The sequence below is a fragment of the Protopterus annectens genome, chromosome 13.part0, assembly GCF_019279795.1.
Source record: "Protopterus annectens isolate FY-2018-M chromosome 13.part0, PAN1.0, whole genome shotgun sequence".
Classification (NCBI taxonomy): Eukaryota; Metazoa; Chordata; order Ceratodontiformes; family Protopteridae; genus Protopterus; species Protopterus annectens.
Window position 1 is genome coordinate 949,177,538 of NC_056747.1, and position 19,590 is coordinate 949,197,127.

The 19,590-nt window shown below is 39.6% G+C and overlaps 1 protein-coding gene across 1 annotated transcript in view; it reads right to left on the reverse strand.

Annotated features, from left to right (window-relative positions):
* ATP6V0A1 (ATPase H+ transporting V0 subunit a1) overlaps positions 1-19,590 on the reverse strand; it is a 1,075,307-nt gene that overhangs the window by 387,442 nt on the left and 668,275 nt on the right. The window lies entirely within an intron of this gene.

Consider the following 19,590-nt stretch of genomic DNA (forward strand, 5'->3'; position numbering starts at 1 on the left):
AATGTTTCTCCCACTGACTAAAAGAGATGTTTTAAAATACAAGAGTGCAGACTAAAATGCAGTGTACAACCCAATTGCTTGGCTATAACAGACCTCTGTCAAAGTGTGTGTGCAAGTCTAAAAAAGCTGGGTGACAGAGTCTGTGATTCAAAATAAAGCCCTTATCGAATAATACAACTGAAACTGTCAATCTGAGACAGCAAACGGCAACAAGGCAGGTTGAAGTCATTTAGTATGGCACTTAGTCGGAAAGGAATCACAACAATCAGACATGCTGGCAGATCAGCTACTATCACAGGAAGAAAAACTTGCAGTTTATTAGTTTGTCATAGCCATTCATTACCATCTGCAGCGTTTAACAACTGCAGATTCAACAGCAGATATGTACCATTCTATAACCCACATCACTTTTCCTCACCTCTTCAGGGTATACAAAGAGATTACTGCAAGGTCACTTTCTAATGGCAGTCACTTGAATGTCCAGACAGTGGTAAGAGAATTTTGATTCAGAGTTTACTGAATGTCACATAAGCAGCACATTTTTTCTTGCAGAAGACTACTAAATGTAGTACTGAAAGCAAGAAGAAAGAAGCATCAATGCAGTAGCTTTGAAAATGAGATAATCAAAAAAGGCAGTGGCACAGAGTGAAATAAATGCACATCTACTGACTGGCCTCTGCTCCATAAGATGTTTTGATACTATATTTTATTTTAGTTTTTTTTCTATTCATTATTTACTAACTGAGTGATCCACTAAACAAAGTACTTCTTTTCAGGGGTATGTACACAAATGCAGCTATAAAGTAGGCATACTAAAGCAAAGGATTACAAATCCAGGACTACGTGATGAAGCTCATTAGCACCTTACCATCATAACACACTGCTCTAAGGTGCCATAGAACCAGTCTGTCTTATTCATCTTTCAGGGATATATGTATACTTGCCAGGATGCTTTGAACTACAGGATATGTAGGTGGGCACATCTGTACTTTATAACAATTCTGTATTTTAAGAATGACACACCATCATATCACCCATTTTCCCTGTTTCAGAACATTTTATATTTTGCACTTAATTTTGTTTAGTGAGTGAGTCCTGAGGTGCACCTGATCCTTTTGGATGACTAAGTAAAATGCATACAAATCAAAGTCTGGAGTTCTGAGATCCTGCAGGTACAGGTAACTAACACCAAAAACTGATTTGAAAACCTACAAAACCTACCAGCCCAAAATCAGGATAGATAAACTGGGTCTGTATCACGTAAATGAATGCTTACTTAAACGAATACCTCTTCACCAAACCATTTTCCTTGAACTGTCTCTGCAATTTCAGTGTTTAATCGTTGAAGTAAAAGTCATCAAACACTTTTTGCTGGTAACACCCAGAAAGTACAGTTGTGTACACCTACCATAAATGTAGATGTTCGAGTATCTTCACTGTTGCAGTCATGACTGTAGGGTTCTCCCCTGCCGGCAGGCAGCCGTCGGTCGGCCAGAATCCCAAAGTCTGGGTCCGGCGTCGGCTGTTCAACCCCGCTCCCTGACGTCAGTGCGCCAGGAGTATAAAGCTGACAGCCGACACCATCTTCTCCAGTTTTTTTTGCCCCAGATGTCAGGAGTTCCAAAATGAAAATGGTCCCATAACCTTTGCAAATACACCTCAGAAGAATGGTGAAAAAAGGAACCACACAAAAGTAAAAATAAGAGGGGACAGGAGGGAGGGAAACCCAGACTGCAACAGTGAAGACACTCGAACATCTACATTTATGGTAGGTGTACACAACTGTACTATGTTCATCGTGTTTCACTGTTGTAGTCATGACTGTAGGGTAGAGTCCCAAAGCTGAAAGAAAGGGAGGTGGTCATAAAGAAGAAGGGGTGGCTAAAAGGCCCTGCAAGACTGCAGAGGCAAAGCCTGCCCTAGACTTAGAGTAGAGAGGTAAATTGTAGTGCTTAGAGAAAGTATGCACTGAACTGCAAGTTGCAGCTTCCAAAATGTCCTTGGTAGGAACTCCCCTGAGGAAGGCCGCAGAAGTGGCAGCAGCTCTGATGGAATGAGTCCGAATGCTCCCTGGGACTTGCTTTCCATGGTGTGAATAACAAAATCTGATTCCATGAGCAATCCATTTAGAAATGGTTTGTTTAGAAATGGCGTTACCTTGGGAACTTGAAGCATAAGAAACAAACAATTGTTCTGATTTTCTGATGTCCTTGGTTCTGTTCAGGTAAAAACGTAGCTGTCTATGTACATCCAAGGAATGTAAGATCCTTTCCCCTTTATTTTGAGAAGTGGGGAAAAAGGTTGGCAAGTGGATAGTTTGATTTAAAGCCACTTTGGAGACCACCTTAGGCATGAAGGTCGGATTAGTCCTCAAAGATACCCTGTCTTGATGAAAAATAATATAAGGTTCCACCGCCATAAGGGCTTGTAACTCTGAAACTCTCCTGGCAGAGGTTAGTGCTAACAGGATAGCTGTCTTCCAAGACAAAAACTTGAAGTCAGAAGAAGCGGCAGGCTCAAAAGGAGGCAAGGTTAGTTTTTCCAAAACATAATTGAGATCCCAAGCAGGAATGGGAGGAGATCTAGGAGGTCTTAAGTTCTTAGCTCCTCTGAGGAACTGTCTCATGATCTGGTGGCAAAAGATGGGAGGGTCTGCATTATAATGAGCAGAAATAGCAGAGGCATGGATCTTAATGGAAGAGAGAGAGAGACCCTTATGTAAGAGATCTGTCAAGTAAAGTAAAATTAAAGTAATGTTAGGAAGAAGAGGATCAGAATCCTGAGCCTGCATCCAGGAACAAAATCTTTTCCATTTTCCTGCATAAGATTTTCTAGTGCTAGGACGTCTGGCTTCTAAAATGACATCCATAACCTGCTTGGGTAGGAAAGAAGAATTCAAAGGTCCTGGATTAACCAGGCCGCCAGGCTGAGAGTTCTGACATGAGTGTGTAGAACCCGACCCTGATGCTGGGACAGAAGGTTCGGAAACTGAGGTAAAATCCAAGGGGGTTCCAGGCATAGGTTTTTTAGAGTTGGATACCAAAACTGCCAAGGCCAATTCGGAGCCAACAAGATTATCATCTTGGGTTTGTCCTGTTTTATCTTCAATAAAACTCGTGGAAGAAGAGGCAGAGGTGGAAAGGCATATCCCGAGAGGTTCCTCCAACTGAATGACAGGGCATCCACTTTCCAAGCTTCTCTGTGGAAAGTCCTGGTGCAAAAATTCTGTAGCTGATGATTTAGATGGGATGCAAAGAGATCTATGTGAGGACATCCCCATACTGCTGTTATCATCCTGAATATTTTGGTGTCCAGCATCCACTCGTGTGGATCCGAAAGGTTTCTGCTCAAACTGTCTGCCAGTAAGTTTTGTTTCCCCGGTAGAAACTAAGCTTGAAGATCCAGATTGCAAGCTAGTGCTGTGTTCCATAAAACCATGGCTAGTCTGCAAAGGGGGTAGGAATGAGATCCCCCTTGCTTGTTTATGTACCACATAAATGTGGAGTTGTCTGTCCGTATTAGTAGTTGTCCTGGTTGTATGAGATTTCTGAAGGCCAATAGAGCTTTCTGAATGGCTAACATTTCCTTTAAGTTGATATGCAGGTGCATCTGATCCTTTGTCCAAAGGCCCTGCAGACAATTGCCCTGAAAATGGGCTCCCCAAGCATAATCCGAGGCGTCCGTGGTTAGAATCTGAGAGGCAGGAGATAGACGGAAGGGCTTCCCTTTGTTTAGAGCACATGCCCTGGACCACCAAATAAATTCCTTTTGAAGGCAAGGAAGGACGGGAATCAGTAAGTCCAAACTGTGGCAATGCTGAGACCATACACTTTTTAGGTACCACTGTATTTTCCTCATGTGTAGTCTTGCATATGGTACGAGAAGGATACAGGAGGCCATGTAACCCAAAGCCTGCAGGAATTTCCTTGCAGATAGATGGGTTAGAGTTGCCAAGGCTTTGAAAGTTGATGCCAGCTGTAAATGTTTTTCGGATGACAGAAATGTCATCTGGGTTGTAGTGTCTAGTAGAGCACCCAGAAAAGTTATCTGTTGTGATGGTGTCAAATTTGACTTTTTTATGTTTACAGAGAATCCTAGGAATTTGAGGAGGTTTTGTACAAAGTCTAGATGCTGGAGTAAGACATCCTTGCTGTCTGCCTGAATTAGACAATCATCCAGATAAGGGTAAATTTGAATTCCCTTGAGTCTGCAGTAAGCTACTACTGGTGCCAGGCATTTGGTGAAGACCCTGGGCACAGTAGACAATCCAAAGGGCAGCGCAGAGAATTGAAAGTGCCTCGAACCGGCCTTGAACCGGAGGTATTTTCTGTGATCCTGCCTGATGGGAATGCGTAAATATGCCTCCTTTAAATCCAAAGTCACCATCCATGCATCTTTGGACAGCATTGGAAGTAGCTGCTGTAGAGTAAGCATCTTGAATTTTGGAATCTCTAGAAAGGTGTTCAAGACCGACAGATCCAGAATGGGTCTCCATGAGTTTTGCTTCCTTGGGACTAGAAAGAGCCTTGAGTAAAACCCTTTTCCCATCTCTGAAAGAGGAACCAGTTCTATGGCATTCATAGCCAAAAGAGCTTCCACCTGGTTTAAGGCCTCCGTCCATTGATGTTTTGGAAGGTCTGGCCATCCGCTTGGCCTTGGCAAGGTATGAAAATGGAATTTGTAACCTCTTAAAATCACATCCAAAACCCATTTGTCTTGGGTTATTTGAGCCCAATTTTGATAAAAAAGAGAGAGTTTTCCTCCGAGAGGGGCTTCCAGGCAAGACGTTCCTGTAGCCCAACAGAGGGCATCATTGAGTTTGTTTCCTTTGAGATTGTGACCTGTCCTCTCCTCCCCTTGGGGTAGAAGCAGTCCACTGTCTTGGTCTATAAGCAGCTTGTGTTTGAGGCCTCCCTCTGGAGCATCTATATCTACCCCTCTGAGGCCTGTCTGAAGAGGGAAAGGACCAGTTTTTTTGATGGCCAATTCCTGCTAAATCTAGGAGGCTGTACTTGTAAGAAATCTTTAACTGTTTGCATGGATTTCGCCTTATCCTCCATCTTTTTAATAACCTCTTCAGCTTTAGATCCAAACAAAACATTATGCTGAACAGGAGCATCCAATAATTTAGCCTTAACTTGTTCAGGTAAATTTTGTTCCTTTAGCCATGCATGTCTTCTAATGACTGTGCCAGAGGCCGCAGCCCTACAAGAAGCCTCCAAGGCATCAAATCCACAGTGTAAACCATGCTTCCCAACCTGTTCAGTGGCATGCAATAAGTCATGTAATTCCTTATCATCTGCACAGGCAGAAATGGAAGTAACTTTTTGTTTTAAGACAGACAAGAGAAATTGCTGATATTTAAGCATATGAAACTGACAGTTTAAAGCCCTAATGGACAAAGTAGCAGAAGTGTACACCTTTTTTCCCCATCTTTCCAAGGCTCGAGAATCCTTTTCAGTAGGAATGGGATTTTTGGCAGAAGCGGCCTTAACTCCCTTAGGACCCTGAGAAATGGTTTCAGGGTCAGCAGTAGGGTTCTTGTATAAAAACTGATGGGAATCAGGAACCCTGTAATATCTATCAGGCTTAACAGGAGCAGGAGGAAAAGAGTCAGGGGTTAAGTTAGCCTCCGAAAATGCATCATCCACAATATCCAAAACAGGAGGAATAGCCAGGGGTCTATGTTGGGGAAGAAGAAGAAAATCCCTCAGTCTTTTCTTGGATTCCGAATACTCCTGTCCCTCCCAGTGGAAATGTTCCCTCATTTCATGCAAAGTTTCCCCAAAAGAGAAATCCTCAGGAGGAGAAGCTGAAGGAATGGATTCTTCCGCATCAGAATCCTCATAAGGAGGAAAAGAATATTCCTGATCAGAAGAAGAAACTGAGAAAACAGAAGCCTGATCAGAGGAATCATAATAAACATCCTGCCTAGGCCTTTTGTCTGGAGGGGGATGAGAACCCCTAATCATAGTAAGTAAATCCTCCGCCATCTTGAGTAACTGTTTCTGTGACTTGGGAGCCGGTTCAGAAGAGGCCTGTGTTGAAGTCTTTGATTTAGAAGGAGTCTTTGCCTTTGTCTTTACTAGAAGTTGAGTAGGCCTGAAAACCCCTTCGGAAGCCGGTACCTGCACAGCGGCTCCGGACCCATCCGAAGGAGCATTGTCCGAAGGTCCTGCAACAGAGATATTTAAAGGCCTGGTTGGCTCCTCATGAGAGTCCGTTTCGGCCGTCGGTTCTGAAATGGCCGACGACAGGGGCTGCAAAAGCGCCTCACTGACGACGGCCGAACCTGAAGCTGGCTCCGCATGTGCGCTATCATCAGATTTGGACCTCGGAGGCCTATCTTTATCCTTGCGACGTTTGTGAACTCCGGTAGCCAGAACTGTATCCGACGACATTTTGTAGTTAAAGTGCCTACCGAAGTAATGAAAAGCAAAATCGAACCTTCACTTAATTGTACGTTGATTGAATCTAGCACAAAACCGACAACTAGCTACGTCGTGGTCAGGGCCTAAGCAAGGAATACAGTAAGAATGAAAATCCTTATGAGGTATTTGCTTCCCACATGAAATACAATTATTAACTTTTTCTGACATCGGAGTGGAGCAAGAAAAAGTTTCCCCAACGGGGTACTTAGCTTTGAGTGGAGAAGAAAGTCTTCGGACTGAAGTATATAGAAAAATTCGTCAGGAGTCAACCGACCGGCACTTGCGAACTGCTATCACCGCACGGCAAGAAAGACTGGAGAAGATGGCGTCGGCTGTCAGCTTTATACTCCTGGCGCACTGACGTCAGGGAGTGGGGTTGAACAGCCAACGCCGGACCCAGACTCTGGGATTCTGGCCGACCGAGGGCTGCCTGCCGGCAGGGGAGAACCCTACAGTCATGACTGCAACAGTGAAACACGATGAACATCATAACTTGGTTTTGTATCAGTATAGTACACCGCAGAATATGCAGTAGCAAGTCACACAAACTCCGTCCACCATCCAATAATCGGTGAAAGTAAAGTAATATTCATACCGATGGCAGCATGAATATTCATCATCTATTAGTAGTTTACCCATTTCCTCAATGTAATGCAATCTCAGAGCTGGTATATTTAATTTGGGGGTGGGCACAGCCCCCTGCAAAAGTGATGTAAAAAAATACTTACTGTTTTTAATATCATCTTAATTAGTAAGGCTATGCTCCCTTTTGCACACACTGGACTGTGAGGTACTATACTGATCCAATTAAAAAGTTTAAACTATAACTTTTAATTTTTATTCCAATATTTTTTTTTTTTAAATAACACTGAATGTTAAGCTTTAATACAATGCTTAGGTGGTGTGGATTTTTCCATGTTCTGTAACCATTCAGTGAATTGACATGTAACATTTTTTTAAGTGGCCAACTAAAATTATTCAATGATATTGTGTTCTGCGATTATAGTCTTTGGGAAACTGGCAGTTTGTGGAAAACGGTTAGATGAAAAGGTATTTGTTTAAATAAGCATTCGATTAAGTGATATAGACCCAGATAAACCTGCTAGTTATAATGTTCAAGACCCAAAGACGGGAAGAATTCTTCAAAAGTGGATGGATGGATGAACATACAAAAACACCTTTAGAAACTGTCAAGGTTCAAAATCTTTGAAAGCTGGTGAAGTGAAATGTCCTGAATTTGAGCACTATCAAGTAAGCAACTACTCACATGTGGGCAAATGTTTATGTTCTATGCCTTTTAATGGACAAATGCTGAATTCAGTCATCAATAATTGTTTTTGCGGCTGTGGACAGAAAAACAAGAGAACTGCAAAATGAAAGTTGACAACTAAGTCAACAGTTAGTTTTTTTATAAACATCAACTATCACTTGTTTCTCTTTATTACTATATGCTTTTATGATTCACAAACATTGGTGCTTTGCAATTGCACTGACTGCAATGCTTTGCTGCCAACTATGGCCTAAGTTGTAAATAAGTAAGAGACACTGCTTGCAAGAAGACCTCAGTGCATTTTGGAAGTCAACATCTTCTATACCCAAAGCTACCATGAAGGAAATATGTTCTGCAGAATGTAAATGCAGTTATCAGAATTACTGCTGTAACCTTTGTTATCACTAAATGAGTGAGATTTTTAAGATTAAGCAATGGCCTCCAATGTCTGCCCTTTTGGGACTACAAAACTCTTTCTCACTTTTAATGACTGAGGCTATGGGCTGTTAATGAGCTACTTGTACTCTAGGGCTTGATTCCCTCTATCTCTATTCATCTCAGGTGACACTATGAGCAAGTCACGTGACCAGACACAGCTACTGTGTAACTGGGAAACAGGGCTCTGCTCCTTAATGATGATCTTTGTCTCCATGCCTACAAATTATCCATGAACCTAAAGTGTGGGATCCAGTGCATTACTTTTCTGTTCAAAAACTATAGTGCCAGCCTCAAGGCTATATATACCTAGTTGAAGAGCTGGTGTTTAAGGTTTTGCTGAAAATACAGGGTGTTCCACAAATTGTATAGAATAACACTTGAATTTATATGAAGCACCTACTTTCCTGTAGTAATTCACCGTCAGTTAATAATTGGCTGTTAAAACTTTCCTCCTGCCATATATAGATGTGCAGTAGACTGAAGATCTGAGCCTGAATATGAAGATCTTTGAGTTTCATGATGCTTTCCCTTTCTCAGAAAAGGAGAAGAGGCTGCAAAAGGTGAAAATCCACTACATCTGCTAGATTCACCCTAGCTTGTACCACAGCAGCTCAGTCTTAACTATCCAAATGACAGCTTGAGTACATTTTCAAGATGCAAGTACTCACAAGTCTCATTTCTAAGTATAATATGTTATATGGTAAGGCTTTCACCCCTACCCACACACCCCTGTTGCTTCATTATTCGCAAGCTAAAAAAGAACAATCCATGATATGCAATGTAACACAATGTCTCACTCTTCTCCTGATGTGCACTTATCTCCCAAAGCTCTATATCATGACAATATTTATAAAGTCATGCTAATAAGAAGTGAGCAAGAAGACAATAACTAATGTCAACTGAAGCAATGATGTGCTGAATGCAACTCGATGATGACCATTTCTGTTTATAATGTCGTTGCCTTACAGTTTACTGCTTTCTATAGAATGCTGTCATGCTTAAAGGAAAGCTCTTTGTATACCGGGTTATCTATTTCACGGGTGATGTTGTTTTCTCTCTCTTCTCAAGCTATTTAAGAATCATCATCTGCAGGATTATCAAAGAAGCATTAAGTGGAAACACCAGCATCTACAAAATTAGCTGTGGCATCCAATGGGTAAGATTCAGTTCACATCTAGACAGGTCTTCGTATGGACAGTGGAGTACCAGCCATTCTCATGTATGCATCTACCAAAGTATCTGAACATTAGGCACCAGTCATGGAAATTAGTTTTTTTCTAACTTTTCTCTGGTAACCCCTTTGAAAGTATTTGTATTGTTTGCTGCATCTGGTTTCATTTGGAGTGCTAATAAAGCACTCTACACTAATGGTAACTGATGGCCATAAAAGAAAGACTTGCAGTAGGAACACTTTTCCTAGGTTTGTCCAGTGCCCTAGACGCACTCACCCTCCCTTTAGCTATCAGTCTGTCTGCCTTGTTTGTCTACCCCAGGGGTAATGTGGCCAGTGCAGCTACTGACAACAGTGTTCAAGGTTATGGGCAAGAATAATAGGATCTACTTTTAAATTACTGAAAAGATCAGAACAACATAAAGAATCAATAAGCTAAAGCTGTTGTCAGCAGCTTGCTTATAAATCCTTAAAGGAACGCAATAGTCAGTTACTGGATGCCCTTCCAACATGAAAACTAAGTTCAACATTATGGGGTGATCTCAACATCAACTGGAAATATGCAAAAATGTACCTCTTCCACCTGAACCTATCATTATGGCTGATGGTGGCATTCATTACCCTGGAAACTATAAATAGCTGAGTCTAGTCATCAATCACTTCACCCCTACGGCTTCCCCCAAATGATCACTCATGATTAAAACATCTGGGCATGATGGTGCCCTTGATTGGATCCCTACTTCAAACATAAACTGGGTTGTCATGTCACACACAAAGGCAGACGTCATCACAGACCATCTTCTCACATTTGTGTGTGGTTATACCAATATAAAAAACTTAAGCACTGCTTCTCCAGAAACAAACAGAACTGACCTCATCCACCTTCAACCACATACTAAATAACAGTGGCAAATGGTGCAAAATGTTAAGAGTGTACGATCTGCAAAAGCGTATCAGTCTTCAGTGCATTAGTGGCATTTAAATGCTGGTACTGCATTTGCTATCTGAACTGAAGCACTTTAGTAATCCATGTGTGGCATAAACTATAGCAGTGTTTATTTTTTCTCCAGAAAGTTCATTCCTTGGACTTTGAAGAGCATTAGTGCTCCATGTGTGAATTGTAGCAGCTGTCTGCTACAAATGTAGTAAGCAGTTATTAGGGCAAAGGACTGTTTTTTTTTTTTTGTTCCTCAACTTAAAGTTTGGGGGGGGGGGCTGATCGGGGACAACACTGGGCACCAGAATAGCTACCTACACCTCTGAATAGAGGTTAACTAGACACCCCTACTCAAATTACCACTACATAAAGCTGTTACTTCAATCATCATCATTGCAAACCAAACAGCCTCTCTACATAAAAGGTTTGTCAGGTGAATTCATCTACTCTGAACTACGCAGAGTATTAAATCTACAATGACTCGTTATTACTCGTAACTTGCAGTCTGTCTGTAATCGTTCTAAACTTGAATATGAACATGCCAAGTTATTAATGCCATTTAACCAAGTAAATAACATTTTTACCTGCAAAAAGAAACATTTTCCTTTCTTTACAACAATAATCAAAATGCATTTTTAAAGCAACACTGATTGACACCTAAAACCTGGTCATAACTAATCTATTTTCCACTTTTCTCAAATTAGAAACTGAGGAAAGTGCAAGTTTGTTAAACACTTCCATGATTCCTAAAAATCGTTCAAGAGCTGATCTACAAACCGTGACTTAAATTAAACCAGGAACACTTGCTTTTGGCACTCTTTCTCCTGAATTTCTAAACATCTCAGAAAGTTGCACATTTTTTTGATCTCTTCTAAGAAACTGCTCCATCAAGAAAGGTTATGTCCTTGAAATCTGGCAAAAAGACACTCATTATTCTACTCCACAAAGATGGCTCCATAGTTGCAGTGAATGACTATTACTCCATTGCCCTACTGACTTCCTTATCAAAAGTTTGTGAAAAATATTTTCATTCTTGGCTGCTTCTACACCTAATAAATTCCACTCTTGTCACAAAAATACACCAGACCAGGGTAAAATTACTGGATCATGTCACCTATATCCTCCAAAGCAGACATAATATGTCATATAAAGCTCACTAAGATCTTAGTTAGTTAGGGTCTAATTGCAAGTGGTATGTACAAAATGTTGAACTGCCACAGTAGAAGGAAAATTCTTTACTGCGAGAACGAAGTGAGCGCTTTCATGACCTTCCAGGTCACTTCTAATTGCAAGTGCCACAAAGTGGTTTATTAACAGCATAACAGGTATCAGTCAAATGGAATGGAGCAAATTCTCCTGCTCTGCAGTTCCTCCAAGGGTGGCTGTTGGACACACTCTCTTTACCATCTTTGTAAACGACCTCCTTAATTACTGAAACACATTTAAAACCAATCCAGTATGTCACTGACGCCCCCTTTCATTCCAGTGCACAAAAACAGTAACGGTTTTAATATTATCCTCTTAGAACAATCATCCATGGAGGCATTTCACTCAACAAACTCCTTGGTTACATCAAGAACAATCAGTTAAACAAGTGTCTGACATAAACCACAGCTAATCAGGCTTTATTACACTCCTCACACACAGCTCCTGGAAAGCCACAGCCAACATACATCTGTTAACCCTCACTCAATTACTCTGTTCATGTGCTCAATGAACAACCACCAACCTTTGCACATAAACTAAACGATGACTACAACAGAAAAGCTAGACTCATAGCTGGTCATCACAACATACCACAGTATGCCAGATTTCTGCGGAGTACACTGAATGGAATTTTGCAATCAAATGTCTTTTGTCCAACTGAAATTTGCTTACATACTTCTCTACTTAAACTGGCCCATCAAATACTACCATACAATGACAAACTCAGAATGAACTCGGACCCTCTGTTAGCAAGTTAGTAAATCTTGATATCCTGCATATCTTGGAAAAATCTGGAATAAACTTTCTTATAAACCTGAGGTCTATCGGAAAGAAGCAAGCCTTCATGACTTCTCAAAAAAAAAATTTCAATCACAGTTAATCTGTAATTGCAGAAATACCTTATTTGTCTACTAGAATACCCTATATCCCAAAATATTTAATACTTTATTACATGCTATAACAGTAGCTAAAATTCCTAATATATTACATACTACCCAAAGGAATGGAGAGTTGGCTAACTAACAGTACCATAGACATCTGAGAAAACTAAAACGTTTACACATTATACAGTCTAAGGCTTGTCCTAGTTAGACTCTTTTCAACTACAACTGTTGCTACATTTACTCCATGCTGCAGCCATATGTAGTATTAACTAATTACAAAGTCAACCTATTCTTGTGCATTAATCAGACTCCTAAATTTATATTATGATTTTTAGAAGAAATACAAGAAATTACCTGTTGTTGTGCAGTTATCATTCCTGGGGTTTGCTTCCAGCTGTAAATGTATGTATTACCCTGGAATTTTATTTCTGTGTTGGACTAGGGATTTCTCTCTGCAGAAGCCCTCTGAAAACAGGCCTTCTCAGTTGAATATATATGAACATTCCCTATTAAATGCAAATTAATAAATAAGGTTTATTTATTAGCATGTAGAGTTCGCTTTTCGTAGATGCTGAGATCCTGTGATTTTTCACTGGTTGGATCTTATAAAGAGAAACACAGCCCAGACCACTACACAGGTGACCCAAATTAGAAAAACAGCCTGGGAGCAAGATAGCAATGACAAGGAGGACGAGTGTGCCTATTCTGGGACTGGAGAATCAGAAAAAACATATGGCTTCACAAATCTGGGCTAGGCGCTTGTGGGTAGGCTGGGGGTGTCACAGTCCTTTGGCCTATGGAGGGGACGTTGAAGTAGCCACATTTTATAACAGGTATCACCTCAAGAATGACACTACAATGTCAGGTTAGGTAGGGCTAACTCACCTAGCAAGGTAAGTTGCCTCCACAAAGCATGGTAACACCCTTGTCCTTTCTTGCTAACAGAGCTTCATCAGTGAGTGGGAGTACTGAAGACCCTAAATGATAAATTATCCCATGTACACTGCATAATGTCCGAGGGGAGATTTATAGTGGCCACCCCGCTGTGGAATGAAAGATTCAGCAAATGTAGTTAAGTTACCAAATTAAACAAAACTCTATTTAAGCATACAGGAAAAGACTACTTTGACTTCTTTAACTTCATTTCATACTAACAGTTTTGGAGGAACTGCCAGTCAAAATGTTCCCCCACAAGGTTAAAAGCTTCAGCTAAAGTCACATTTTCAAAAGGAAGCAAGAAGACTGAAGATGTACAACAAGGATCATTACCTGGCTCTACATGTGAAATGATATGGCTCATGTAGAATTCCTTTTGTATGAGGAAAAGAAAGACCCTTTTCACTTCCCTTCCTGAACTACTGAAAGTACTGCAGAACAAGTGGCTTATGCTGATTCCCTACAGGAGATATGTGAGATATGGGTTCATGGTCTGGAAATATACGTGGAGGAGAACATTTCTAAACTAAACACCTCCAGGGAAATAAAATAAGAAATTTCTAGCAAAATGTTTATGGTTAAAAGCCTTATATCTCTGAAAGTGTGGTCAATTACGGTATCAAAGGTACAGATGTCATGATCTTCAACAGTGATGACTGGGAAGGCCATCTCTGAGGTTCATCTTTCATGCATTATTTTATGATGCTGCCTATTAGTAGGCAACACCTAGTCATAATACATGAAAATCTGCAGTTCTGCTAAAGAAATCTGCACTAGTGTTGGTTGTTTAATTCTTAATGGTGGTTACTTTTTGGAAACTTTAGTGACCGGATTCTGAATTCCTGAAGATTGTTGACAGAACTCAAAAATTACTTCAAGTTTTGGAATTTTTGTATTGTCCTTTTCAACTCAGTTACTTTTGATTGTTTTTATCTCCACAAGAGAAGTATTAGAGTGAAAAAACTATTTATGTGTTTGGGGGTGGTGGTTAAACTGTTTCAAGCCTAGAAATTCTTCAGGTTTGTACAACCTTCTCTCAGTCAAGTAAGACTGTAAAGCCTTTAAATGTCTAAGTTCTTTATTTTTAATATTTGTTGCAGTGCTTACAACTGTGACTTATCCTTACTAAAAAATAAGCACCTATGAAGAAAGGCTTTGGGATCAATCTGCCCACCACAAGCGCATTTGTTCATAGATTTAAATGGGAAACCTATCACCATCAAAAGAATATATAAAGCAATTAAAAAAGTTAAGTTGTTGACATATGAAAAAAAAAATAGGCTAACAGTCTAATAGTCTACCATGCACATACGAAGCAGAAAAAACAGCTGAATAAGTAAGGTCTATATTATAATCTCAAAGGTTTAAAACTTTGAATCACTAAAGATCGAACTTTAGTGATCGAAGTCTTAAACCATTGAAACCAAAAAAAATATATATATATATATATATATGGGTCCCTATCTATTCACCGACAATTCATTTCACTGACACTCATTTCGTCGACAGTTCGTTTCGTCGACAGAAAGATGTGCCCCCTTCAAAAATTGTTAGGTGGGGGCTTAGCCCCACCCCCATTAATGGGGGCTGTGCCCCCCACACCCCCCCTAACTATATATATCAACTCCAGGGTTGCACAACATTGGGGAAGGGGGCACATCTTTCTGTCGACGAAATGAGTGTCAGTGAAATGAATTGTCGGTGAATAGATAGGGACCCATATATATATATATATATATATATATATATATATATATATATATACACACACACACATATATATATATATATATATATATATATATATATATATACTAAATTAAATAAATAAAATAAATAGTGTGTAGGCAGGGGGGTTAGCTCCCTGCACCCCCCCACACCCCCCTACTTAAATAAAACAACTCCGAGAACGCACTACATTGAAGTAAATGGAAATCTCCCCCTATGGAGATTTTCCGTTTAAACATTCGATGTAGTGCGCTTTTGGTATTCTCATGTCGGCAATATCGTATTCGATATTGTCAGACTTCGAGATTTTAACATAGACCCCGAATAAGTAATTGTTTTGAAGAAGTGAGAACAGGTACAACAGCAGCTCAATGCTGTTTGTCTACACAATGCATGCATGTAGATGCCACTTCCATGGCTGGCACAAGGCCAGTGACAGTGTGTGTGTGTTGGGGGCACTATACAGCTACAAGCAAAATGACTGGAACTGATATATCTCTACTGGTGAGTAACCTAAATGCTACCATTTGCTGCTAAAATGACCTTTCACAAACTGAGCTCTACCACTGAGAGTCTACCAAAACATTCACTTCCAATGACATGGAAACTGCTGACAAGGCCCTGGCTAAAGACTCACTGCTAGACGCTCTCCATGCAAGAAAGATGAGGGCATCCTACCCCATTTATATTCCAAACCAAGACCTCTCCTTTCAGAGAGTAGAGAAGATCACACCTCAACCTCCTTTCTACAGCTTGAATAGCAATCTGTCACTCTAAAATAAAGCAGGTTTACATTAATCCCATCTCAAGGGAGAAGCCAGGTAGGCACAGAAAGTCAGTGTCTGTGAATACAAAAAGCAATGTCTTTCAGCTTTTCTCAGTTAGGGGTCACCAGACTGATTGGCAGTGAAGTTTTTATGGTGTAAAGTGGCCAGTCTGGGGTCCACCCTTCACAGAAGGTACACACGTGCACACACACACACACACACACACACACACACACACACACTTGCGCAAGCACACGCAAGTGCACACACACACACGCACACACACATGCAAGTGCACACACATGCAAGTGCACACACATGCACGTGCACACACACACACACACACACACACACACACACATGGACGCACCTACCTGCATGCCTTTAACTTGACTACACGGATGACATGCAGAGACCACACAGAAGACACTCCAGCATAGTGTCTGTGAATACAATTATCTCAAAATAATTGCTGTTCCTCCGCTGTTGTAAGACTGTGGAGATGGTCTATCCCCCACATGGGAATGCAGGATGACTGCCTGCCTCCTTGTAAAAAAAAAAAAAATACTTTGATATTTGTTGAAAATGGTTTTCGGTGATTTAACATTACAACTACACTCTTCATTTCCTTTGCTAAGTCAACATGTTACCTTCAAGCGCTCCAGATGTTCTGTGCCAAGAAGGATCCAAAGTAGGCTCTCAAACACACCAATGAGGCATTCATTCTCTGATGTGTGATAGGCTTGGTAGTAAAAGTAGATATACTAGAATCAAATTAGTGGATGCAGTCCGCCTATCCAAAACGTAGTGGCAGAGGTCTGACATAAACAATCTCTGAGGCAGTGATGATTCATTCTGCAACCACCATCAACACCCACATCTGAAGGCAAAACAATGGAATAGCGAAGACGGGTGCAGAACTTGGCCCTAGAGCTGCACATGGATAGGAGTCTTCACACAATTCATCCAGGACACCAAAGCTATGACTTCCTGTATCCTCTCCATATATAAGAATGGCTTGTACCACAAAGTACCTAACTTTGGCCCTATAAAAAAATTATCTAAAGAGAGGCTGCGAAAGACATGCACAGTTTATAGTGACTAACACTTATAACCACAGAACTGCCAAGGAAAGGACTATTAATAGTACCCCTTAAGAAACAGCTGTGAGGAGGAGCAAGATGGTCAGCATTTAACGGCACTGTATTTTTCTCTCCTGTATTTTAACATCTCTGACAGGATTTTTACAGAAAATGTCAAAGAATATATTTCAAAACTTGAAGGATGTATAATTGAACTACCTCTGAATAAACTACTAAAAGAAAAAATAAGTTTGAAACATTTTCATCACTTTTTCCTGTCAAGAAAATAATTCCCTCAGAGTGAGTCACTCTAAACCCAGTATAAAGAGCAATAAAATGAAGACAGACATTCAGTCTACACTCAGCAACATCAATGAAATTTCTATAAAGATGAATAAACTGGAAGGCAAAACAGACATTAAGGAAGAATGTAAAAAAAAAAAACAGAAGTGCTAAAGGAAGCTCTTAAACAACATTCTTCACAAATGTCAAATAGAGAAGAGCCAATGACTGATTTGGATGGAAAATGATTGAGAATGAAAATAATACTGAATTTCTCCTGAAACAAAATAACTTATTTCGGGGAAAAATGGGAGATCTAGAGAACAGATCCAGAAGGGACATTAGGTTTTATGGCATCCCAGAGAAGGAGGAAGGAATCGGTATGATTAAATTTCTAAATACCTAGCTGCCTAAGACATTGAACCTGCCTGAAGCTCTTTCCTTTGGTATTGAAAGAGCACACATTGTCGTATTTGTCGACACAGAGATCACTTTCCAATACATCAATAAATAAAAATCCACCTACACCAAGGTCAGTGATAGATTATTTTCCAGCCAAGATAAATATCTCATTTTAAAAACAGCATAAACTAATTTTTCCATTAAAATAAAAGAAAGCATTGTAAGATTTGACAATGATTATTCAACTTCAGTTACGTCAAAAAGGAAAGCATGTGTACCTCTTATAAAGGACTTAAAGAAAAACAATATTAAAGCACACATTTTGTTTCCAGCAAAAGTAAGACTTCATCTTACAGAAGGACAGAGGACTTAACACTTTGGAAGACACTTTGGAGTTTATACAAGGAATAACATTCTAGAAAAAAATAAATAAATATACAGGAGTTTGTCTACATCTCTCAAAAGAAATGCAACAAGGAATGGATGGTCAGTTAAAGAAAAAAAAAGTACAAAACTGAACGATAAATGAAGAATTACTTCATTTTCATTGAAATAATAATTCTGTAACAAAGAAGTGTATGAATAGTAAAGATCAGACAATAATACCACTTTTTACAAGGTAAATCATTTTTACTCCTTATTTTAAACTACATATACAAGTGAAGCTAATTAATTCCAAATAGAGCTTAGTCAGTAATACAAAACATATCATTAAATGTAAAATATCAGTATGATGAAAGTTAGGTAAAGAAACAAACATTTTACGTTCTTAATATGGTTTTGCGCTATGTTACTAAACACGGTACTTAGAATTTTAATTGACAGCAAAAAAAAAAGTATGCTAAGCTGCATTCTAATTCACGTAAGTGGCTGCTTTACCTACACAAAAGAAAGTATTGGAATGTAATTAAACAATTAACACATCATTACCACCTTTACTAAATGAATTCTTATCACACATTACTGGCATTCTTTCAACACGAGTTTTATTGTTAGGTCTCCTTTAAGGATTGATAGAAAGCTTCATATAAAATCACACATGAAAACTTGAGAAATATTCCACATATGAAATTTAGGAATCATTGTTTTGTCTTTAGTCACGTTTAGTTACTGTCTTCTGACAATATTTAGACAGAAGACAGTAACTAAATGTAACTAGAAACAAAACGATTCCTAAATTTCATATGTGGAATATTTCTCACTGTCTTCTGACAGTATTTCGTAGTTATTTACTATTTAAAGTAACTTGCCAAGTCTTTATTTTAAAATGGGTTAAAAATGACTGCTCACAACTGTTAAGTTTATCTGTATGTGCAGAGTTTCTGAAAAGATTTTATTTGTATTTGTGGAAGCATTTGAAAGTTTAAAGAGTTTTGTGTTTTTTTCTTGAGTAGATGGCTCTGAAGTGTTAATACTCAAGACTGAAGTGTTTAAATTCACTCATGAATGCTGCAAGTGTTTCTGTGTACGTAAATAAATAAACTATTTTCATGCCTTAAAATTAATTTAGCTTTAAAAGAAGTGGCAAAAGCACTTTTGTGAGGCTTTATCAACTTTAAAAGGTTCTATATGTTGTTCTCATCTTCTTCTTCCTTAAAGTGAAAACTGACCTTTCAACTCATCCATGACATCGCATCCAAGACCAAGGATGTTATAACGCCTCTGTACTCTACCTACATCAGACCACTAATAGAGTACAATGCTCTCTTTTGCATGTACCTCACCAAACACCTGCAGCAGATGGAGAGACCACAGAGGTTCCTGACCAAGAGAATTCAGGGACTCCAAAACATGACCTACATAGAAAGACTGAAAACCCCGTCATTGTACTCTCTCTCCTACAGGCTGCTGAGAGGCGACCTGTGCCTGGCCTACAGAGCAGTCTCTGACCCTTCCCTAATGGAAATGCTGCACATTCGCAAATCAAATGGGACAAGAGTTACTCGTACCAGAGATCTCAACCTAGCCTGTTACTTAAAGAAAACATGCTGAAAAGACAGATATGTCTCCCAGAGACTGATGCTACTCTGGGATAAACTCTCAATTTATATTATGC